General features: G+C 40.0%; 1 pseudogene; it reads right to left on the bottom strand.

Moving 5' to 3' along the window:
• Positions 1–24,104: 24,104 nt before the first annotated feature.
• Positions 24,105–24,792, bottom strand: LOC119517117 (annotated as a pseudogene).
• Between the last annotated feature and the right edge of the window lie 972 nt (positions 24,793–25,764).

Genomic DNA, 25,764 nt, shown 5'->3' with positions numbered 1-25,764 from the left:
GAGGAAGAGAGAAAGAAAAGAAAGAAAGAAAGAAAGAAAGAAAGGAAGGAAGGAAGGAAGGAAGGAAGGAAGAAAGGAAAGAAGAAAGGAAGAAAGAAAGAAAAAGAAAAAAAAGAGAGATTAAGCATCATCAAAATTTGCAGCAATCTTGAGACTAAAAATTTGAGAGGTATTGGAGATTGTGGGGGCTACTGTGTGTTGTGACATTAGCTCCCTGTAAAGCTAATTATAGCATCACACCTACTCCCACCCCACCTCCCTGACCTCCACTGACACCTATACATAAATCACAACTTTTTCTCAAGCTTTCATCTATTCAATCATATAAGTAACCTTGAAAATAAATTAACATGCTGATTTACTGGGGATATAAAAGAAATCAAGTATGAAATAATCTTTGCAAATCTGCAGATAAGGTGTGCAAGTATGTGTCTGCGTGTGTAAGTGATAGTGGTGGCAGGGGTGGTAGCACTGTGTATATGTTTGTTGCTTTTTTCACTTAACATAAAAGCATCAAGGACAAAAGAAGAAAGTAAATTTGACTCCTGGGAAACACAGCAATCCTGGAAAATATGAGTGAGGCAAATGCAAATTTGATAGGCTAAATAGATTTTTCCAGGTTTAACGATGTTAAAAGACCATACAAACGGCTGATAGAGCATTTTTATCTTGCCTGTCCCTGCAGAAACTTAACATGCAAATAGATAATGCAGGATAAACCTCTCAGGAAGAAAAAAAAAGGAGAGAGAGAAGAAAAAGAAGAAGAACCTCAATACCTAATTTCCACCTCAAAAGAAAGGAAATGGCCAGACAGTGATTTCTCTTTCATCTTATGTGTATTATTTATTGCTGAACAACTTAGGCAAAAATAGAAAAATACTGAGTGGTGGTGAGAAGGAGAAGGGGCCTGGCTTGTATTGAGTGTCTGCAGTGTGCCAGTTACTGCAATGGCATTTCCAAGCGTGTTGTCCTTTATTCTGAAATTACTAGGCTGATAAAGAGTGTGAGTGATTTCACAAACTATGTACACGCAATAACAATCTGGATGTGACATTAGCCGTGAAAGCCTTTACGACTGTAACATTTAACACCGAGGGCAGGTCCTATGTGGCTAATTAACAACTGGGATCATTCTGACACTGTGGGTAAGCACCTTCCTGCAGCTGACAGAGATTATCCTGGGTCATACATGCTCTCTCACACCACACATTAAATCTTTGCAAGAACACATCATTTCCACCTTTGAAACATTTACATTTATTGAAAATCAACATAGTAATAATGCTTCTCTCAAAGGTAACCAATCCTAAACTTACTTTCATCTTACTCCTATACTTTCTACTATTCAGGTGGAATTTCTCGTCTTTCTTGTTTTGTGCTATTAGATATTAAGTTTAAGAATTTAGTCATGCAGAGCTTAAAGTGGGGCTGGAAAAGCAGAGTTTATGTTAAGACACAGAGCTTAATGGAACATTCTCAGAAGGATGGAAACTGACTGAGTCTTATGGATACTGAATATAACAAAAAAAGGGGAGACACAGGAAGTACATTTATATTGTTTAAATCAAGGAAAGCCTCTAACCTAACAAACTAGGAGTTTTTCCTCCTGATTTAAAAGCATGGAACAAAGTAGTGCTTCAATTAGTTTGTAGAGGTATATGAGAAATTGTATTTCAACTCGATGAAAGGGTAGATGGGAAAAGAAATTTAAGGGATTAAGGGGATAAAGCAAGCCATCCCTTTAATCTTAATGCCAATATAGTCCTTTATCTTTTCTTGTCAATTCACGCTAACCATAGAATAAAAGTTGAAAATAAAAATGAAATTTGGAGATGCAGTTCAGACTAGTCATAGCACAAGGAGCTGACAGCACTTAGAGTAACAGGAGGACCTTCTACACGGGAATGACAGGAACAAAGTCCAAAGTGCAAAGCCAAAGTAGGGGACAGGTGGAGAAATACAACCGTCTTGAAGACGCTAATTTGAAGGCTCTGTCGGGGAGGTTTTGTTTTATTTTATCTTTGCTTAGACTTTGGAGAAAAAGATGAAACAAAGATTTGAAAAGAAAGGTCTCCGAATGATGGAATCTTAGAGTTAGAGGGATCCAGGAGGAAGTGGCCCTCTAACGCATGATTCTGCAACACCGGCATTCCTTCTTCCCTATGGGCACTGAAAAATGGCCCACTTCTACCTGGGCAGGTCCAGGGACTGCCACTGAGTTGTAGTTAATAGAAAGGTCTTCCATAAACTGAGTTACAATTTTTCTTACTCTAACTTCCAACTATTAATCTTCATTCTGTCTTCTGGAACTACAGAGAATAATCGCAGCCCTTCTTTTTAAGGGGAACAACACAACAACCTCGCAGAGAGAAGTCAGGGTGAAGAGGCAAAGTGATGGCACTGTCAGCTATGAGAAAGGATTGTGAAGGAAATTCGCAAGTAGGTCTAACTTTGAAAGAGAGAACTGGGAAAGGTGCCAGATAGAAGGAGAAGGAGGCTGAGGGCTAAGTAAATTTCCAAATGAAGAGAAATTACAAGACACATAAGCAAAGTGGTACTTTTATAAATACAAATGGGAACCTAGGAGGTAGCAGATAACATGCAGGATGTAGGAAAAGAAAAATTACTTACAATCCAATTAGAGAGATGGGAAATATGTAATAAGCATAATAAATATAATGCATTGAAAGTAAGATCAAGCTATAGAACATCATTGCTATTAAATCATGATTTGTATGGAAATTGTTCTAATTTTAAGTTTGGGAATTTACAGATATATCTGAACTGCATTCAAAATTCATTCTGTAAGAAAAAAAAATGAAGAAAAATGAAATAGCATTATCAGCATCCACAGGATAAGAGCAAACAAGTGTGGCAGATGACATGGAGTAGCCTCCATGATCTCTGCCTACTGGTATTCATGCTTTTGTGCAGTCCCCTACTGTTCCAGTTTGCTAATGCTGCTGGAATGCAAAACACCAGAAATGGATTGGCTTTATAAAAGGGGTTTGTTTGGTTACACAGTTACAGTCTTAAGGCCATAACGTGTCCAAGGTAACGCATCAACAATCAGGTACCTTCACTGGAGGATGGCCAATGGTGTCCTGAAAACCTCTGTTAGCTGAGAAGGCACGTGGCTGGCGTCTGCTCCAAAGTTTTGTTTCAAAATGGCTTCCTCTCCAGGCTGCAGTTCCTCAAAAATGTCACTCTTCGTTGCTGCTGGGGTGTTTGTCCTCTCTTAGCTTCTCTGGAGCAAGAGTCTGCTTTCAACGGCTGTCTTCAAACTGTCTCTCATCTGCAGCTACTCTCTGTTTCTGTGCATTCTTCAAAGTGTCTCTCTTGGCTGTAGCAAGCTTACTCCTTCTGTCTGAGTTTATATAGTGCTCCAGTGTACCAATTTAGACCCACCCTGAATGGGTGGGGTAACACCTCCATGGAAACTATCCAATCAGAGTCATCACCCACAGTTGGATGGGTGCATCTACACAGAAATACTCAAAGAATTACAATCCAATCAACACTGATATGTCTCCCCACATAAGATTACATCAAAGATAATGGCATTTTGGAAGACATAATACATTCAAACCAGCACACCTACCCTTGGGTGTGGGTGGGATTTGTGACTTGCTTCTAATCAGTAGAATACAGCAAGGGTATGAGATATATGTGATTACACATATGGGATTATTTTCCCTTGCTGGCTTTGAAGAAGCAAGCTGTCCTGTTGTGAGCTGTGCATGGAAAGGGCCATGTGGCAAGAATATATGAGTGGCCTCCAGCAGACAGCAAGGAATTGTGGCCTTCAGTGTGGTGGTCCACAAGTATTAAATGTTGCCTATATCCTCATGAGCAAGGAAGTAGGTCTTCCCCAGCTGAGTCTCAGATGAGACTGCAGCCCCACAGCACAGCCATGCTCAGATTCCTGGACCACAAAATCTGTGAGATAATTAATGTATGTGGTTTTCAGCTGCTAAGTTTGCTATCCTATTGTCACACAGTAATGGATAACTAATACAACCAGCCCAATACTCTTCAAGTGAAGTCATAGAAAAGTGGATAACTATTGGCAGCTGGGCTATGACTTTCATGAAGAGACAATGGTATCTTACTCTGAGCTAGATTTGTCTAGACTTTTACAGGCACTTTTAGATGAGTCTTACTACTAATGCCAAGGATATGATTTATCAGTTGATATCTGTGTGCTTATTTAACACATGGAATTTATAGGGGATATCATCACTTATCTACTTATACAAGTTCTGAGAGTAGGCAGATAATAGTGGATAATACTGGATAATTCTCCAGCAGAGCAGAAATACTGATGCTTACAAAGGAGTCAAAAGCTTAACTAGAGGGTCTTATTATTAAAATTAGAAGGAAGAAAGGTAAAAAAAGGAAAAATGAAATAAATGAATTTTTAATTATCTAATATTAATGAACAATTTTAGAATAAATAGTAAACTTTGAAAATTATAAATGTGCATGCATAATATGGGTGTATTTTTTATAATTAAAACATATGTGCATGAAAATACTTCTAATTTTTAAAAATCTAGTTAATTGCTAGTTAACATTTTCTAGAATGTGACTTTCAGTATTGATCAGGTCCCTGATTCCTGATTTATTTCTCTTTTTTTTTCCTGTGATTTCCCTGTCTTTGGATTATTTCACTGGATTTGTGTTTGTGGCTGTTTATTTTATCAGATCATTATAATCCCCATGTTCACAACAACAAGTAATAATCTGACTATTCCAATTAATAATATTAATTGCTACCTCCAGCGAGGCACTACCATTTTCACAAAAGTAAAAAGGACTTCAGGATCTCTCTTGCTTGTGGCTCTCTCTTACTGAGTTTTGAATTGTAGCTGGTTGGGAAGGTTCCTGCTCTTTTTACCAACCCTCAAAGGACTGCAAAATAAGTGGGCAGTAAAAATAACAAGTCCTTTGTTCCTCCATGGAGATTAGAAACAAGTTACTTATCACCTAGTTTTCTTGTAAGCCTCAGGGCAGAGAAAAAGAAAAGTTGAGTCCCAGTTGCTTCTTATCTTCATGATCATGGAAACCACAAAAGAACCAGGGGAAAAAGAATATTACATCTTTATTAAAGTCAATAATTTCAGAAAGTCCAAATAAAGGGTAGCAAACAATATTTAGCTTTGGTCCCATCTCTTTATAACCACTAGATATCATTATTGATTAAATCACCACTAACTCTGAGGGAAAACCATTATTAAATGTGCTCATACTAATAGTTTAATGTTTGCATAATTATCTGCATTGTTTCATCCCTCTTCACAGAAGACACCACTTAACTCACATCTGTAAATTCATTTTCCAATGGGTATCTGACATCTGCATCTGAATATCAGATCCGTCTGGTTGCAGCTCCATATCTGAATCTCAACCCCAATTTTAGTAAAATTAGGTTAACTTGTTCTGCTGTGACCCAGGCCCTTTCTTGCATGACTGTTCTAGGAACTTGGTCCAGTTCTTGCTTTCCTCACCTTCTTTCCTGCCAAGTTCTCACCTTAGATCTTCTGGTAAAATAGTTTTCCCCATTAGATAAAGAAGAGACAAAGTGTCCAAGTAGTTTCCTGAGTAGACAAATCAGATGAAAGCAGATAATCATGAACAAAAATTGTCACTTTACTCAGAATGTGCAACTCCTTTTTGGTGACATCTTGCACTTGGATAGTTAAGATCCAAATATAATAAAACCCCCAAAGCAACATATTTGTAGATATTGCCACACTGTCTTCAATAACAGGAAAGCTAACTAATAAAACAGGGCTTCTCACTCTTTAGTAAAATACAAAACTATTTATCAAAAGTCAAAAGCAAAAAAAAAAAAAAAAAAAAGAATAAGAAGAAACTAAAGAAAAACTGGAGTAGCAACAACAATGAAAACTAAATAACTGGAAAAGAAAAAAAAAAAAAAAAGAGGAATTCCTCCCTCCATGAGAAAATAACCTTTAGGGGTCTATTAAGGTACACAAAAGCATAGTGGACACTCTTTTCCATCACCCTCCACACCCAAATCCTGTTGATTCCAACACTAAACTAAATACTACATCTTTCTACTTCCCCCTGTCTCTTCCTCAGCTTATTCCAGGCCCCCATCAATGTCACTCTATGGGGTTACTGCAACAGCTTCCTAACCATCCCCTGGCTTCTGTGTTCTTGTTCCCTTGCATTTCATTTTAGCAGTAGCAAGAGTTAGCTTTTTAAACTGTAAATCAGGTTATATAAATCCTCTGCTTGAAATTTTTCTGTGGTCTTGTATTGCACCTAGAACACACTTTAAAACTTTACCATGGCCCCATATCATCTTGTCTGAGCCCATGATTCCAACCCCATTTTTTGTCTCTCTTGCCCCTGCTCACCAGACTTCACCTGCTCTGGCCTCCATTCATACCTCAACACCTCTTACCTGGAAACTTTTGCACCTGCTATTTACACAGCTTTGAGTGTTTGCCCCTCCCCACTTTTCCCAGTGTGCTGGTTTGAATGTATTATGTCCCCCAGAAAAAGCCATACTCTTTGATGCAATCTTGTGGGGCAGACATATTAGTGGGGATTAAGTTGGAACATTTGGATTAGGTTGTTTGCATGGAAATGTGCCCCACCCAACTGTAGGTGGTAACTCTGATGAGATAATTTCCATGGAGGCATGGCCCCACCCATTCAGGCTGGGCCTTGATCAGTGGAGCCATATAAATGAGCTGACAAACAGAAGGAACACAATGCAGCTGTGAGTGACATTTTGGAGAGAAACTACAGCCAAGAGGGACACTTTGAAGAAAGCACAGGAGCTGCACATGAGGGGCAGTTTGAAGACAGCCGTTGAAAGCCGACTCTTGCTCTGGAGAAGCTAAGAGAGGACAGATACCCCAAGTGCAACTAACAGTGACATTTTTGAGGAACTGCAGCTTAGAGAGGAACGTCCTGGGAGAAAGCCATTTTGAAACCAGAACTTTGGAGCAGACACCAGCCATGTGCCTTCCCAGCTAACAGAGGTTTTCCAGACACCATTGGCCATCCTCCAGTGAAGATACCCGACTGCTGATGTGTTACTTTGGACACTTTATGGCCTTAAGACTGTGACTGTGTAACCAAATAAACCCCCTTTTATAAAAGCCAATCCATTTTTGCCTTTCAGCAGCATTAGAAAACTAGAACACCCAGGATAGTTCTTTTAGATCTCACTTCCTCAGAAAAGCCTTTCCAAACTATTCTATTTAAAGTGGCACACTGAGTACTCATTATTTTTAATATTAGCACAATGTTGCTATCCTTCTTGACATTTATCCTATTTTGTAAATATTTTTATTCATTTGATTGTTAACTTATTGTTCTGGTTTGCTAATGCTGCTGTTATGCAAAATACCAGTAATAGATTTGCTTATATAAAGGCGGTGTATTTGGTTACAAATTTACAGTTCTACAGCCATAAAAGTGTCCAAACCAAGGCATAAACATGAGTATAACTTCACTGGAGAAAGGTCATTGGTGTCCAGAAAATCTCTGTTAACTTGGAAGGCACATGGCTGGCATCTGCTTACTGCCAGGTTGCATTTCAAAATGGCATTCTCCAAAATGTCTCTAGGCTTAGCTTCTTGGGGCAAACTCTGGACTAGTATCTCTAAAGCATCAGCAAATGTCTGATTTTAATGGCCATCTCCAGAATGTCTCTCTAAGCTGCAGCAGCAAGCTCCTTCTGTCTTATAGGACTCCAATGATTAAATCAAGACCCACGCTTATTGGGAGGTGCCACACCTCCATGGAAATAATCTAATCAAAGATATTACTCACAGTTGGGTGGGGGACATCTCCATGGAAATAACGTAATCCAAAGATTCCAATCTAATCAACACTAATACATCTGCCCCCACAAGACTGCATTAAAGAACATGGCACTTTGGGGGACATATTACATCCAACTGACACACTTATTTATCATATATGATGGTCGATTAGATTATATGCTCCCAGAGATTGTGTCTTCCCTGTTTACCATTGGATTCCCAGAGCCTAGCAAAATGCCTGGCATGTGAGATACAAGTTATTTTTTTTAAAATGAATATTTTGTGGTGATCATGTTATCTAGGTTTACCTACAGAGCTTCCTCAAAATATAGACACTTTTTTTTGCAATATCTGAATCAGATAGTGTATTTTTCTCAGCCATTTTTATTGAGTAATCCAGACTATACCAACTGATTTGAGAACATCTGTCTCAGCTGAAATCCAAGTTATTTGTGTCTGTGTTTTATTTCCTAGGCTGCTCAAAGCAGATACCATGAAATAGTTTCAGCTTAAACAATGGGAATTTATTAGTTTACAAGCTTATAGTTTTGAGGCCATGATAATGTCCAAAGCAAGGCATCATCAAGGTGATGCTTTCTTCCTGAAGACCAGCTGCCAGTTATCCTTGGCTCCTCTACCACATGGCAAGGCACATGGCAATATCTGCTGGTCTCTCCCTTCTCTTTCTGCTTTTGTTGCTTTCGACTTTTCACTTCTGTGGCTTTGTCTTTCTCTCCCTGTATTCGTTCCATTTATGAAGGACCCCAGTAAAAGGATTAAGAACCATTCTGAATGAGGTGGGTCACACCTTCACTGAAGTAGCCTTGTCAAAAGGTCCCACTTACAATGGGTTTACATCCACAGGAATGGATTAAATTTAAGAACATGCCTTTCTGGTGATTTGAAGCTGTACTTACAGCATCAAACCACTGCAGTTTTTTCATGAAGGTTTCACTTCCCATTCTATTATACTTGAAAGCAAATATATATGGCTAAACTTTTATTAATCCCAAGAATTAAAATCAATAAACATGAAACAGTGGAAAATTAGAATTAGCTGAATGGATATTAGAGTTAGCTGAATGACATGCTGGTCATTCATCCAGCATGTTGCTCAGTGCCGGCAAGAACTATCTTTATATCTCTGGCAAAAATAATTGAGTCTCTGCTTGAACATTTGCTGGGTTAAAGAATATATTAACTCATAAGGCAGCCCATGGTCTAATTCCTAGAGAATTCTTTCATTTTCTCAGTAACTGTCAGCACAATTGTTTCTTGTTCTGTCTTCTGGATTGTACACACCACACTGTGGTTATTTGAAAACAGGTTTTACATAAATAGTGATAACATTAAGAATTTTGGATTTCTAAAGAAATGACATCTTCAGGACTTGGGAAGCAAACATGGACATTTTAAAGGTACTGGGCTAAAAGAGTGGGGTAGATTTTAGCATAAGTCTCTGCAAAAAACAACCACTGCCTCCTCTGTTCTTCATCTATGTTAGAGTTTTCCATCTTAGTTAGCCCAAGGACAAATGTATCCATTTTGTGGCCATTCATGAAATTGAGAAAAACACATTGGCTGACTGAGGAAAGTTGTTTTCCAAGCAAAAGTTGACTTTTCAGAACTCAATAAGGTGATACAATTAAGCGTAAAAAGAAGCAGTAAATGAAGACAGTAACTGATACCAGAAAGAGACCAGTTTCTCTATGCTGATTCAATATAAGAGTTGTAATCAATGAATTCACCTATTTTGTTTTCATTCTTTTTTTTCTAACTCCTTTTCTTTGAGTAACTTACCAGCCTACTAAAGGCTGTATGTTAGCTTAGAGATTGTCCCTTTATCATTCTATTTGTAATAAAAATTCAAAACCAACAAAAATAAACAATTTATAATGTAATTTTGTAATCAAAAATAACTTTTTCCCTTAAAGCTAATATGCCAAGTATAATTTAGGAGCTAATCAAGGTGTAAGTGTGTGTTTGATCTGATGTCCCCAAACAATTTAAATGACCTGGAAATGACAGTTAAAAGAAGCCACAAAAGGAAAATGTAAGTATTACACAAAAATATAAGCATTGCAAATTTCTCCAAATTTCAGTGTTTTCCCAAGGCTATATGTGTTTTCTTGATTCCAGGATTTTCATATACATCTCAACTAGTTATCGTCTTTGGCAACTGAAACTGAATTGTGCCCTGATTCTTCTTTTTACCTTTTACCAAGCCTTCAAGTTCCCTGCACTGTAGAAGTACAGAAAGACTTACAGATACATAAAATGGAGAAGAGAAGTTCATCTTTTTATTAAAACAAAACTCTGATTCAAAGTAGCTGGGAGAAGGAGAATGTGACAGTATAAATTTGTGGTTTATAACACATAGAAGAAATTAAGCTTTATTGATTTTGGTTATCCAAAGGAGCTCAAATTTGGGAACATGTTGCCAAGCACTTGCTGAAATAAAATAAATTAGGACTGAAGAATAATTTACAATTAACATATCAAGCCCATCACAAGCATCTTTGGTTTCTCTTTCTATCACAATTACATTTATTTATAAGTAAGTTGTTCTCTCAGTTCTCTTAAATGGGTCAATCATCCCTGCAGCTAAGTGTTTACTGTATTCACCAGCTTAACATCTGCATGAAGAAGAAAGACAATTTTGGGGGGCTATGGGGGAGAATAAACGACTTCTACCATCTCCTCTATTGATGAGACTTTTTAAGGTAAGGTGCATCATAAATTCATGTACTGATTCATACTAAGAATCTGCACTAAAACATTCTTCTATATTTTCTATGGCCAAGCATTTCTTTAGCACCTTTTTGTATACCCTTTAGAATACGGATTGGCAAACTCTTTCTGTAAAGGTTCATAAAGTAAATAATTTAGGTTTGTGGGCCTTATGGTCTCTGTCACAACTACAAACACTGCTGTTGTAGTAGGAAAGCAGCCATAGAAAATACGTAAGCAAACGACATGGCTGTGTTCCAATAAAACTTTATTTACAAAAACAGGAAGTAGGCTGGATTTGCCCGGCAGGCTGTCATTTGTCAAGCCCTTCTCTAGAGGCATAATCTGTGTAGGCTGGGGATTCATTGCTGAAGGTAGAACTGCTAATGGAATCTGCACTAAGCAAAGCAGATTTAGAGTGTAATATTTAATTTAGTCCTGTGGAGATATGGAATCTTCATCTTTCATTTGAAACTGCTCCTGGAGTAACTTCATTCCTGCAGCCGAGTTTCTTCCAGATACCTTACATGTAGCTGTTGGTCAATCCTGCCAGGTCACAGAGACAATAATGATGCCTTTCATAATGTCAAAGTGTTGGGGACGATTAAGGTAGCATGTATAAAATCCACCCTCAGCGATGCTGGAGATATGCAACCTAATAGCTGGGGCTAATGTAACAACAGCTTAAGTTGCCCTCAGCCTTCTATGGAAGTGATAGCCGTTCGCGCCTAAGATTCACATCTAGGGTGCTAGCTTTACTACCTGCCTTCTACCTGGCAACAGTAGCCACCAATCCTGTGCTAGCCTTACATCTGCCATCCGCCCTAGCAACAGCAGCAGCCAATCCTAGGCTGCCACCCGTTCGTACTAGCCACTCCCTCTACCTTAGGGTATATATACCCTGCCTCTTCAATAAAGTTTTGCAGCTTGATCAGAAACCTGTCTTGCTGTCATTCCTCGTGTCTCTTGTCCCATACCATTCCTCCCTCACAGGATTTGGAGCTTCCGTTGAACGTCCCGCCGGCCGGGACAAACTGGCGCCCAACGTGGGGCTCGAAGTTCTGTGAGAGACGGAACGCCGCACTCAAGGAGAGAGGTACCTCACACTCACCGCACCCGGGATCGCCGCGAATAAACTCGGTCGCGAGACAGATCCGTTCAGCAGTCAAAGAAAGAAAGAAAACCACACCAGGGATCACCGCGGGGAAGCGCGCTCGCGAGACAGATCCGTTCACCAGTCGATCAGTGCCGGCGAAAGGAAAGAAGAAGAAAAGAAAGCAACAAAAGGTAAGCCCCCCCCACCCTTATCATGGGACAAGGAATTTCCCAACATGAATTATATGTTAGTCAAGTTAAGCAATCACTCAAGGCACGAGGAACACGAGTAAAGAAAAAAGATCTCACGCGCTTTTTTAATTTTCTGTTACAAACCTGCCCTTGGTTCCCTCAAGAAGGTACTATAGATCACCAGTGCTGGCTAAGAGTTGGAGATTGTTTAAAAGATTATTTTCGAACCTTTGGTCCTGAAAAGGTCCCGGTTACTGCCTTTTCTTATTGGAACCTAATTAATGAAATTCTAAAAGTTCACTCTTCAGCTCCAGACGTTCAAAACCTCTGTAAATTAGGAGAGGAAGCTTTGAGAGAGCACTCTCGCCCTGCTTCAGCGTGCGGCTCAGTAATTATTAACATGCCTGAATATCCTTTAAACGAAAATTCTAACAGGGATAGGCCAAATACCCCAACCAGTCAAGTCAGTTTGTCGCCCGATCAGTATGAAATCAAACCAAAGGCTAAAATTTCTCCCACTTTGGAGGGACCGGAGGTTAAAATTTCTCCCTCTTTAGAAAACAACTCCCTTCCTCCGTTTCGGCCACCCCCTTATGCACCCGATTTTTTCAAACCATATTCTCATTTTTATCCAGTCATGCCCTTATCTCAGTTTCATGCTTTACAAGAAGCCACAGAAAATCTCCGGCTACATGCTGATAATTTTAGAGAAACTTTTAAACAGGAGCGGCAGCATGCCGCCGATTTGCTCGCGGACCTCCGGTCGGCAACTCAAAGCATTGCAGCCCTTTCGCTTCCAGAAAATTCCCGCTCATCGCGCCTCCATTGTACTCGCCGCGCCTATGCTTTTCCGGTTACGCGTAGTCAGACTCAAGATTCTCAAAATGGCGTCGCCGGCTCCCAAAATGGCGCTGCCGGTTCTCAACATGGTGTTGCGGGCTCCAAAAATGGCGATTCTGGTAGCGATAGCGAGGAGAGTAATAAATCAGATTCCCCCGACTCTAGCGAAGGAGAGCAGGAGGAAGCTAGTTCCACCTCAACTGCTACATATAAAAAACTTAGTCTAACATATCTAGAGAAATTAAAAAAGGCAGTGAGTGATTATGGCGCTACCGCTCCCTTCACGCTCGCCCTACTGGAGAGCCTTAGTGAAAAGGAACTTATTCCTAATGATTGGTTCCAGCTAGCCAGAGCTGCCTTGTCTGGCGGTGATTTCCTGTTATGGAAATCTGATTATGAGGAGCATTGTAAAAAGTATGCCACCCGCAATGCCCGTAAGGCCACTTCTAAAACTTGGACCTTAAATAAATTTTTAGGTCAAAGTCCCTACCATCAAAGTGATAAGCAGGCTCAATTCCCCCCAGGTCTCTTAGCGCAAATACAAACGGCCGCGCTTAGAGCATGGAAAAAACTTCCGCAAAAGGGCGCCACCACTGCCTCTCTTGCTAAATTAAGACAGGGGCCTGATGAGCCGTATACTGATTTCCTTAGCCGCCTGCAAAACATGGCTGAGCGCTTATTTGGGGCTAGCGAAAACGAAAGTGATTTTATTAAACACCTGGCCTATGAAAATGCTAACGCTGCCTGCCAAGCAGCAATCTGTCCCTTTCGTAATACTAGCCTTAATAATTACATTAAGCTCTGTTCTGGCAAATGGACGTCACCCATTTTGCCGGTTTTGGGCAACTTAAATATATTCATGTTTGCGTTGACACATATAGTGGATTTATTCAAGCTAGTTTGCAAACAGGAGAAGCTTCGAAGCATGTTATTTCTCATTTACTACATTGCTTCGCTATTTTAGGCCAACCTAAAATCATTAAAACAGACAATGGGCCTGGATATACTGGAAAAAATTTTCAAACCTTCTGTCAACAATTACAAATTAAGCATATCACGGGAATACCGTATAACCCCCAGGGGCAAGGAATGGTAGAACGAGCACATCGCACCTTAAAAAATGCCCTGTGCCGTTTAGCCGAAAGTACTCTCAATCTCACCAAACAACGACCTCGAGACCTTTTACATCACGCTCTTTTTGTTCTTAACTTCCTAACTCTGGATGATGAAGGACAATCTGCAGCTGACAGACATTGGCATCCCAAAACGCAAACGCAACAAGCCACTGTTATGTGGCGTGACCCCTTAACGTCAGAATGGAATGGGCCTGACCCCGTGATTATTTGGGGACGAGGCTCTGCTTGCATATACGATCAAAAGAGGGAAGGCCCTCGCTGGCTTCCAGAACGGCTGATAAAACACATTAATTCTTCATTGCCGAAACAAACCCCTGAGACACTTCCTTCCCCTCCTCTTAATAATAACTTTTCCAGGGTAGAAGCCTCTCCCTGAGAAAAATATCTTTCTTTTCTCTTCCAGCGCATCAATAACTCCTGCTATAAACCATCCGGAGACGACCAGTCCGCACACAACCGGAAGTGAAAAGAAGTCCTGCTTACAGGTTTATTCCATCACTAATCACATGACTTACCACTTGAATTACTATTGGCTTTTCTTAATTGGTCTTCTGGCTTTGCTGTTTGCAGCCGGATTAGCAACTGTTGCCCCAAAAGATTGGAATCTGTTAGAAAGATTCCTGCTTGCTATAGCATATTTGTGCATTGTAGGGTGTATTACTTTGCTAGCTTGTCTCCCTTAACAGGGAACAACCTATAGCCTCTATTAGTATGGCTTTGTTATGCCTACTGCCATTTAAAGTTGCCGCCTTATATTTTCTCCTGCAAAGTGTGCATGCCACCTTCGGCAACTCCAACCCCCATCAGCCTTGGAAATGGACCTTAGCACGATGGGAAGATTCCACGGTTGTGCAAACCCAAGTTACAGCAGGATGCCCCTCCTTCCTTGTTTATGCCAGTGATCTAATTAAATGTTCAGACGGCACACCATGCCTTAACAAAGCCCAATATTACATGTGCCCGGCCTCCAACCCCAGAAAACAATATTGTAATACTCCCAACCAGTACTATTGTGCATATTGGGGATGTGAAACATTAGCTACTAATTGGAAACCTTCCGCCCCTGATCACTACCTAACTTTAAAATGGTCCCCCCTTGGCTGCACACTCGGTAAACGCACCACCTTATCTACATTTGGTGACTCAAACTGTGAAAAACTAAATCTCACCGTACAACTCCCCACTGATAACTCTTGGTTAAACGGTCGGACATGGGGCTTTAGAATCTACTTATTTTCATCAACCGACCCAGGAAGCCTTATTCTAATAAAGAAGGAAGCAGTACAGCAAAAACCTTCTGCCATTGGACCAAATGTAGTACTCGTGCCTCCAGCTACCCTTCCTATCCCGAGCACGCCCAGTACAAATCTTTCCAAGATTCACCCCACTACTCCTCCTTTTATTAGCAACCCAATATTGTCGTCCTCAAGCCCGTCCATATCATTTGACAGCCCGCTTTGGCCACTACTCCAAGCCACCTTTTTCTCTCTAAACTCCTCCCAACCTAATTTTACTCGTAGTTGTTGGCTGTGTTTCTCTGCCAAGCCTCCTTATTATGATGCTATAGCTCTTAATGTTACATTTAATACTTCTAATGAAGACAATCCTTCCCAATGCCCTTGGAATGCAAGAAAAATCGGTCTCACTATGCAATCCGTTCTTCACTCTGGGCATTGTACTGGTAATATTTCTGCCTCCTTAAAAACAGTCTGTGCACAGTCGTCCTTTCCATCGCCTGGTAAATTCTATATCCCCCCAACAGGGGCAAAATGGCTGTGCTCTTCTACGGGGCTTACTCCTTGCGTATCAGCAAAAGCCCTAACTGAAACAGGGGAAATGTGCCTCTTAGTGGCTGTGTTACCCCATGTCCTCTTTCATACAGAGGAAGACCTTTATCACCACTTGGTCGTGCAGTCTCCGGCCATGCTAAGAAAGAAAAGAGAACTTGTTACGGTTGTTACTATTGCTTCTCTTTTAGGTATTACTGGCCTAGGCACCGGAATCGCCTCTGTTGTTCTCCAAAACCAAGGCTTCTCCCACCTAAGAGCTGCTATAGATGAAGATTTAGCCCGCATTGAAACCTCCATTACCCATCTTGAAAAATCCCTTACGTCCCTATCGGAGGTTGTTCTCCAAAACAGGAGAGGCTTAGATCTGCTCTTCCTTAAGCAAGGAGGGCTTTGTGCTGCGCTAGGTGAGGAATGTTGCTTTTACGCTGACCATTCTGGCATAGTTAAGGATTCTATGACCAAACTTAGGGAAGGAATTGAAAATCGCAAACGTGAGCGAGAAACCCAAGGGGGTATCTCCTGGGGACTTAATGGAATCCTCCCTTACCTCCTTCCTATATTAGGCCCCTTAATAACCATAATCCTTATAATATCTTTTGCTCCTTGGGCCATAAAAAGAATAGTACAGCTAGTTAAGAGTCAAATTGACTCTGCCCTAAGCAAGCCTATTCAAGTGCATTATCACCGGCTTCACCTCGCTGACCAGGGTTTGGATCCAGGTCACCTGACTGCTACCCACCCTTACGGGTAAGAAACCCCCTCCTACGGGAGCAGCATATAACTCGAAAGTATGCTTCTAGCGTATGCTATGATTGGTACCGCTGGGTGCGAGGCAAAGCACTGCAAAGGAGGGCCAAAGCAACTAAAGGCCATTTTCGAGCTCCTTGAGAAATATGCCTCATTTGCATAGGGGTTTTGCTCTGCCAAAAACTCCCCTCCCCAGAAAAACAGAGCCACAAACAACTTGGGGAATGAGGCCTCTATTTCCCCCAGCAGGTTAATGCCAAAAGAGTGCTCGATCAGCATTCTTCCTCCATCCTTTTGAAAAACAAAGGGAGGAGATGTTGGGGACGATTAAGGTAGCATGTATAAAATCCACCCTCAGCGATGCTGGAGATATGCAACCTAATAGCTGGGGCTAATGTAACAACAGCTTAAGTTGCCCTCAGCCTTCTATGGAAGTGATAGCCGTTCGCGCCTAAGATTCACATCTAGGGTGCTAGCTTTACTACCTGCCTTCTACCTGGCAACAGTAGCCACCAATCCTGTGCTAGCCTTACATCTGCCATCCGCCCTAGCAACAGCAGCAGCCAATCCTAGGCTGCCACCCGTTCGTACTAGCCACTCCCTCTACCTTAGGGTATATATACCCTGCCTCTTCAATAAAGTTTTGCAGCTTGATCAGAAACCTGTCTTGCTGTCATTCCTCGTGTCTCTTGTCCCATACCATTCCTCCCTCACAGGATTTGGAGCTTCCGTTGAACGTCCCGCCGGCCGGGACATCAAAGTTCTAACAATTCCTAAATGTCTGGTGTCTTTTACCCTTTTTTCTTTATCATTTCCTCAAAGATGATTAAAGAAGCCTCTGTATAACCTGCTTGTTAGAATTCAGTGAGATAGTACTAGAAAAGTGCCAAAGAAAGACCATCAAGTACAAAGTGTTTGTCAGCCATAAGGGGCCAAAACTATTTCCAGAAGACAAAATAAACAGCAGGGGAAGAGGCCACAAGTAAGAAAACAGCCTTTGCAAAACACATTCATGTTAGGATAATATGAAAAGTCCTCATGACTGAGAATATTTGCAATACAGTGTGCTGACTTCATTAGCCAAGAGTGTACGAAGTAGATCAACTGCACTCTTGATGGCCAAGAGAGAATTCAGCAATAAAACATGCATGCGCATATAAGTATGCAGAGTGAACAGACTGTTACATATATCCAATTTTTAAGGAAATTATTTCAGAGACATATAGTGTTATATCAAACCACTGTGCATATTAAAAGGGGCACTATTTTTTCTTTATTTTGGAGGAAGTCATCTAAAAGAGAACAAAATCATTTGCTCAAGGAACTTGTATTACAGTAGCCTTTAAAATAGGAGAGCACAATATTTCAGTACCTCGGAAGTTGGTGGTTGACCTTAGTGCAACCATTTTGGAAAGAACCAGGTAAAGAGCAGAGTAATATGCACATCAATTTTCAGCAACTGAGCTCAGTTGAAATGTAGCGTGTGCAGCATGCTGATCAATTTTGTCCCGTTTTGGATGAGGCAACTTAGGTGAAGTGGCTCAGAAATCAGTGTGCTCCCTCTGGAATCCTGTGGCACTGTTTAGAAAATCAGTTAAAGAGCTATGAACTGTTGCTGTAGGGAAGATGAATGGATGGATACATCCAGTTGGGTATTATTCCCACCAGATATACTGAAAGCACAAAAAAGAGTTGGGAGACTTAAATGTACAAGGATGGGGAGATGAGAAGAGCTCAACATAATGAAATAATAGCTGGTTCCAAAACCAAACCATCAGAGGTGGTTGATGGCAACAACCTTACTTTCTGGATGTCAAATGACTTCCTGCAGTAACCTGTACAATATCATTAAGACTCCAAAGTCAGCTTTTAAAAGTAGTCATTCCTTCATAGCCTAAGAAGAAACTTCAAAGATCTCAAAGAAAACTAAAACTTTATTTGAAAAATGTAATGTGAATTTTGAAAATAAAACAAGGAGGACTGTTCTAATTTTGAAGTTAATGGCCCGAAGGCATGCTTATTCAGGTGCCCTTAATCAGACAAAGAGAATTGTTTAATAAAAGGCATATAACCTCCAACCAAAACACTTATCTCAGAACATACTTAGGCTTTATTTTTCAGAACTTCTTTCCATCATTTTGCTTATCTTCTATCTCTTTTAGCTCTTTATAGTCTTCTGGGAACATAGTCGGTATTCACTGAAGATGTATTACATATGTGTATATCCATATTATATGTAAACATCTTTCTCTGCAGTCTTCCCCACATTCCTCTCCCACCTTTCCCTCTCCCTCCACATCCCCCCCTACGTTTTCTTTAATTTCCCTTTCCATTCTCAGTCCAGTCTTCTTACTTCTCTCCTTCTCTTTTTTTTCCATCTCCCTCTTCCATCGCTGTAGGTCCTTCTCTTTTCCTAACTTTAAGGCTACACTGTGAAACTGAAATATATTTCTAATTATTTCTTGCAATAACTGCATACAGTGTTTGAGCTCTGCTTCTAATTTTAAAGTAAATGATGATAATGTTATATTGTTCTCTAGAGAGCAAAGCAAAGGAATGTAGTTAATTTTAGTACCAACATTTCCTTATTTTTTCTTTTCTTCCTGTGGTTCACCTCCTCAAGTAACATCTCAGCTACTCAGAAGTAGCACTTTGACTTATGAATCTACTTCTGATCTTTCAAAAGATCAATAAATCATAAATCTCTACATTAGCCTTTTTTTTTAATCCTTTCAAGTGAATGGAAATTGAAGCCAAACTCTGTTTGCAAGCATAAGCATTTTTGGAAGGTGAGAGGAAAGGAGCTGCTCAGTGTTAGATCTTACACAGTTAAACAACCTGCCACCTTGGCACAGGACACAGGGAAAATATTTCTTGCATTGGAACAGTTCATTTCCAACGTCATTGTCTTCTTCAGCCACACAGTGCCCAAACCCCCTCCACCAGGAGAGTCCTGGCCCCCTCACATAGCATAGAGCTCTATCACATTAAACCACTTTTAATCTCATAACTTATTTCTGGGCTCACTTACATACATGCAAAAGTGGTTTCTGTCCCAGGCAGGCATTCTGAGGTCTGATTCCTCTGTCCCTGAACATCAGACACTCTTGTCAATGAAGAGCCTCCAGAGGAATCATGTAGATCAACAGTCTCGGAAATTCCACTTTTATCTCAGTCGATTATCATGTGTGTTTTTTTTTTCTGTCAGCCCAGAGAGATGACAGTTAAGGAAAATGTAAAGTTAATGCTTATGGAAAATCAACTTAAAAACAGTTGAGTTTTTGGTAGTAAAAAGACACGTTTCTACCACTGTTTTCTCTCACGCCAAAGACCATAGAGGTTCCAGCAAATGTCGCTGGAAAATAAAATTCTCTTACATGATCTCATTTTTCTTTTGTCTTTTATTATGAAATACGGAATATGTTGTACTAGAACACTTGACTTCTCTCTCTTACTGCCAAAGCTCTGAAGCTTGGGACCTGTGTTAATTGTCTTCACATTTCTGCCTTCTCACTACCTGCAGTCTGTCCCTACCCCTTCCATGTGTGGAATTCTTTCTCAAGTGGCACCCATGACCTCCTATTTGTCAAATCCAATCTCTCCTTAGCCTTCATCCTCCTGACTCTTTATGGCTTCTGACACTCTTGAGCATCTGCTCCTTCTTAAAACTTGGTCTTCTCTTGGTTTCCATGACACTATACTCCCTTGTTCTCAAGCCTTGATGACTGTTTTTGCTTTATCTTCTTTGCTGGCTTTTCTTACTCCTTTCATGACCTAACTGAGGGTTCTCGCCAAAGCTATTGTCTTGGCCTTCTACTCTTCTTTATCTGCACTTTTATCATTGTTCCAGTTTGCTAATGCTGCCCATTATGCAAAATACCAGAAACGGATTGGCTTTTATAAGAGGGGGTTATTTGGTTACAAAGTTACAGTCTTAAGGTCATAAAGTGTCCAACAACAGGGTACCTTCACTGAAGGATGGCCACTGGCATCTGGAAAACCTGTTAGCTTGGAAAGCATATGGCTGGCATCTGCTTGCTCCCAGCTTCTGTATCAAGAAAGAGTTCCCCAAAGTGTTTCTCTTGGGGTATTTTGTCCTCTCTTAGCTGCAGCTGCTCTTCAAAATGTCACTCTCAGCTGTTCTCCAAAATGTCACTCTTAGCTGCTCTGAGCTCTGTCTGTCTGTGGACTCCTTTATACTACTCCAGTGATCCAATTAACACCCTCCCTGAATGGGCAGGGTAACACCTCCATGGAAATTATCCAATCAAAAGTCTCACTCACAGCTGATTGAGTCACATCTCCATGGAAACAATCAAAGAATTCCAAACTAATCAACACTAATACATCTGTCCCCACAAGATTGCATCAAAGAACATGGCGTTTTCTGGGGGACATAATATTTACAAACCAGTACAATCATCTTCTCCATCTTCAACTGACATCTCTTTATCTAGTCCCTAAATGCCAAATCAAACTACAGTATCTTAATTCACACTATGTACAGATCATATGGACTTGTATAACCTGACACCAACATTTCAAATTGATCTTAACTTCAATGAACTCAAACATTTCCTATTCATTTTCCCTTCTTTCCTCCCACTTGGGTACAATTCTTCATCTCCAACAGTCACTACCCACCCAAAACCAACCTACCAAACAATCTTGGCCAACTCCAGAGCATCCTGAAAATTGCCTCAGTTTAAGAACTTCTATGGCACTTTAGTGTCTGCTGCATTAAATGCAAACTCCTGTGCAAGGCTTTCAAAGTTTTCCACATACAACATTAATCTATCTAAATTTGGTTCCTATGACTCTCCAATAGGGGCCATCAGTGCTGGTCAAGAAAATTTCTTCACTCTGGACGTGTTCCTCCATCCTCCCCCCGCAGCAGTTCTACCTCTTCACTGTCTACCACTTGCCTCTGGGTAGAATGACATCTCTCAACTGATGTGCATAATCAATGAATCTATTGGCTAATTCTAACTTCTTGTAAGACACAAAGTTGTATGGCAACTAAGTAGACCCTGGCAATAATCAGCAGTTTTATAGACAGGCAGCATGTCCTCTATATGTAGTTAGAATCCATCAGAGTTGTGTTGAAACACCTGTTCTGCTAATTGCTAATGGTGTGAACTTGGGCTAGTTACTCTAAGCACCTGATTCTTCATCCGTAAAATGGGAATAATATACTGCCTACCTCATAGGGTCATTTTGAGGAATACATGAAATAATGCAAGTGAATCATTTAGTGCAGAGCCTGCCCCTTAATAAGTGCTCAATAAAGTTAGCTATTATCATTATAAAATGTCTCTGTCTTCACCCTGCTGAACCCAATTTCATAATTTGTTCAACACAACAATAAGAATGTATTGAAGACTGAAAATGTGCTAATACTTCATAATAATGAGTTGCTGGAGACTGAAGGGACATAAGGGGACATGGTAGCAGGCAGATGATAGCACCATGAAGTGAAGTCCTCTCTCTCTATTGCTCACCATGTGTCCAAGGTGGAGCATAGTGATTAGAACACGGATGGCTCTTCATACGTATGTGTTGGAAGAACTATACAACATCCTCAAATTTGGAATTTGAATGTAAGACATATTGAATTCCTCAAGTGAAGGCTTCCATTTAGTTAAGTTTCTGCAAAGCCAAGAAGACACCATTGAGAAACTGTTCTTGAACTCTTCCACATTATAGAAATACAAAGAGCTCCTTCCAACAGGTGACTGAGAGAATAGGAGGAATCATCGTGTTTATGGTTTGGTATCTTAATTTACCAGCTCTGCTTCCATCTTCCACTGCATAAATGATAAGCAGTTCTCCTTGAAAATAGTACAGCATCAATGCTTTTTAAATGATTATTAGTTTCAAGTAATCACTTTAAAAAGGACATTATGCTGACATAGAAATGTGATTGATTAAAAAAGTAAATGAATCCATACCACCCCATATATATTGAAATATCTTTTACTTGGAAATTGAGAAAATAATAGATGCCTTTTGCTTTTCTAATTGCATGCAGCCAGCATGCATTTCATAGGCATATAAGAAGGTCTGGTCCTTAGATAGAATTGTGACTTGAAACAAGTTTTGCTGATACCCTCCACATTTCTTTCTGGGTCCTTATCCCACATCTTAAACTCAACTCTCCATCTCACTATTTCATCTATTTCATTCAAAGGTGCAGCACTCAGGCAGGCAAAAATAAAAGCCCACCAATAGGGTGCCACATGCAGGACCACCCTCCTCCAAAATGTATCAGGGTTCAAGACCTCACTTTCTTTCCTTCCTGTTCTATCATGGCAAAACTCTTTAAACTGGGGTATGAATGACTGAGATGCTCAGTACTCTCAGAGGGGCATCTGTTTTTTTTTTTTTTTAAAAAAAAAAAACCTCTGCAATTGTTAGTTTATTAGTATTATCCAGGACTCAGATGTTCAGTATTCCTCCTGCAACCGTACATAAACAAATGCAATGAAAAGAATCCGAAAGTCAAATAATGTAACAAAACAGTACTCCATCACAAAATTGTGTAAAATTACAAGTATACTATTTTAACACACTGAGAGAACAGTACTCTCAAAAACCACAAAGTTGCCAAATTGTTCCCTAAGTTGCTAAGCAGCAAAAATGATCCCAGTGAATTCATTTGGGTTTTATAAAGAAAAAATGAATTCAGATTAATTGCGTAACAGGTACGGAGATGCAAAGTTCAAGAGTCTTCTTTCCTCGGGTCTATTTCATTCATAAAGGGGCAAATCACAATATATGAAAACATACCCTACCTTAAATATGGCACCATCATTTCAAAAGCTGGCCCAATTAAGTAAAAAATATTTAATTATAACAGAGAATCTCAAGTTATATTTACAGCCAGCACTTTCATAGAGCCCTCGGTGGCACTAACCTCAACAAAGGTTAGCATGGCAGTCTTGCATTTTAAGCTCACGCTTTTGGGGATACATTCTCAGATCTTCTTTAACGTGGGAACTACAACTATAACTGCCATTACGTGGTAATGGGAGTTAAAGACTTGTAGAATCCTCACGTGAAGTTTGGAATATACCTTTCTATTAGTCCTTTAAGGACAGACTTACGGAAGGTTTGACTAATAATCCCATCCTGTGAGTAGATTGGTTACTCTACACTTTGTAAATGTGGTAACTGTGCTATTCAAAGTTTCATTTCAACTTATCTAGGTTTCTGAGTTTCAGCTATGGATAAAAACTGTTACAATTCAATTTTATTACCCCCATCACTAGTATGCAGATGAAATCTTATCAGTGAGCTATATGAAAAGATGAACAGTCATACTATCATGTGATTCAAAATGGGCAAAAGCAAAAGACTAGCTTCCCCTAAAGAAGAATAATTTCAGACCTATGAAAAGGACAATAATACTAATAAAAAATTGTTTTTACTTAGAAGCATTCAGAATTTCAACAAAACAACTGCAATTTTATTTTTTGCAATTACAGAGGGGCATTCAGTTAACAGAACAATAATTATTTCAGATAAGCTGCATCAGGGAAAACTGAAGATGAAGAAACTGCCATCCCCGTATGTAACTAACTTGTGCTGTGCACCAACAAAAACCTCCTTTAAATTTCCATGCCAATTTACAACCTCCATACTGTACCAGGCAAGGTTAGTGGCTATCTAAAGACACAGTTGGTAGTGTGTTAACAATATAAAAAATGACACTTACAGCTTTAAAACAAATCTTACACAGCCTTACATTTCAATTTTTTTCTTTAGAAGGAGTGAGTTGTGTACAGGGGGTTTAAATGTTTTATAGACAAGAAAAAAAAAACTTCACTAGAACCAACGTATTCATCATAGTCATCTTCTTCTTGGTTTTCCTCCTCCTCCTCATCTCCTCTTCCTTCTCCTCCTTTCTTCTTGCTTTTCACAGCCTTGATGACTCCTTTTTTTTTTTTTTTTTTTTTTCCACACAAGGCTTTCCTTTAGCCCAGTATACAGTAATAGCCTTTTCATATTTCTCCTTCAGCTTATCAGCCTTCTTTTCACAACGCTGCTTGTCATCTGCACATCTCTCCCAGTTTCTTTGCAACATCGCCAATGGATAAGGCCAGGATGTTTGCCTTTGATTTTTGGGCAATACTCAGAACAAAACAAGAAAAAGGCCAAAGGAGGCCTCTTGGGCACATTGGGTTCCTTGAACTACTTTTTTGTTTCTCCTTTAGGAGGAATATAGGTTTTCATTTCTCTTTCATAAAGGGCCTTGTCTGCCTTGGCCATGTTTTCAAATTTTCCTTTCTGTTTAGCAGACATGGTCTTCTACCTCTCTGAGCACTTCTTAGAAAACTGAAAAGTTGACTGAAGCATCCGGGTGCTGCTTCTTGTGCTCCTTCTTGTTTGCACCAAGAACGCATATGATGATATTTTGCCTCTGGGCTTCTTAGGGTCGCCTTTGCCCATGTCTAGTTATTTTTCATCTGCGAGGCACAGTCACCCAGCACCTGTCTGGCTCACATCCACCATGGCACTGTCTCTGCGGAGCTCAGTGTACTGCAATGGCTGCGAGAGCAGAAGCTAGATGCAGCCTCGCATCTGCTTTTAATATATGGGCTGATTAACACACCTTGAACCTCTGATTTTCGAGCTGTCAGGATCTTACATTTGGATATCTCCTATAAAGCCTTCATAGTCAAATGATTCTTTAAAACTTAAAGATCAAAAGGAGGAGGTTCATGAACTCTCCTCCACTTTACCTATGCCTTGAATGGTAAGCAGATAATAACATTTTGTTTGGAGTCATTGTGGTGCCCCATTGCAGTGTTGGTGATCACTACTATAAACCACCCTCCTCTGCCACCGTCAGGGCACGGCAGTACATGCCATCCTGCTTTGTCTGTCCAATTTCATATGGGTTTCTGTTTTCAGGGAACTCTTCCAATACTATTATGCATAATTATTTTAAAAAATTATAAGACCCATCCCTTCCCTCAAGAAGGGTTAGTTAATTTTCCACTATCATTGTTCTAGGACAGGGTTTAGCAAACATTTTTTTAAAGGGTCCAGATAGTATATATTTTAGGCTTTGCAGAAAAAATCAAGGATATGATGTAGGTACTTAGATAACAAGAGAGAGAACACATTTCCATTCATTTTTTATTCATGCAATTAAAAACTTAATTGATGAATGCTAAAATTTGAATTTCATGTGATTTTTATGTGTCACAGAATATTATTCTTCTTTTGATTTCTTCCCAACCATCTAAAAATGTAAAAAACATTCTTAGCTTGTGGGCAATATAAAAACAGAGAGGGGAAGGGGAAGATCAGATCTGGCCTATGGACATAGTTTGTGGACATGTGTTTTAGGAAATAGATGGCAAAATTCATTAATCCAGGTGCTACTCTTCAAAAGGAAATAAAGCTATCGAATAT

Source organism: Choloepus didactylus, chromosome 1 (assembly GCF_015220235.1).
Source record: "Choloepus didactylus isolate mChoDid1 chromosome 1, mChoDid1.pri, whole genome shotgun sequence".
NCBI classification, from domain to species: Eukaryota; Metazoa; Chordata; class Mammalia; order Pilosa; family Megalonychidae; genus Choloepus; species Choloepus didactylus.
The sequence above is the reverse complement of the archived record's forward strand: the minus strand, read 5'-3'. Positions and strand labels throughout refer to the sequence as shown.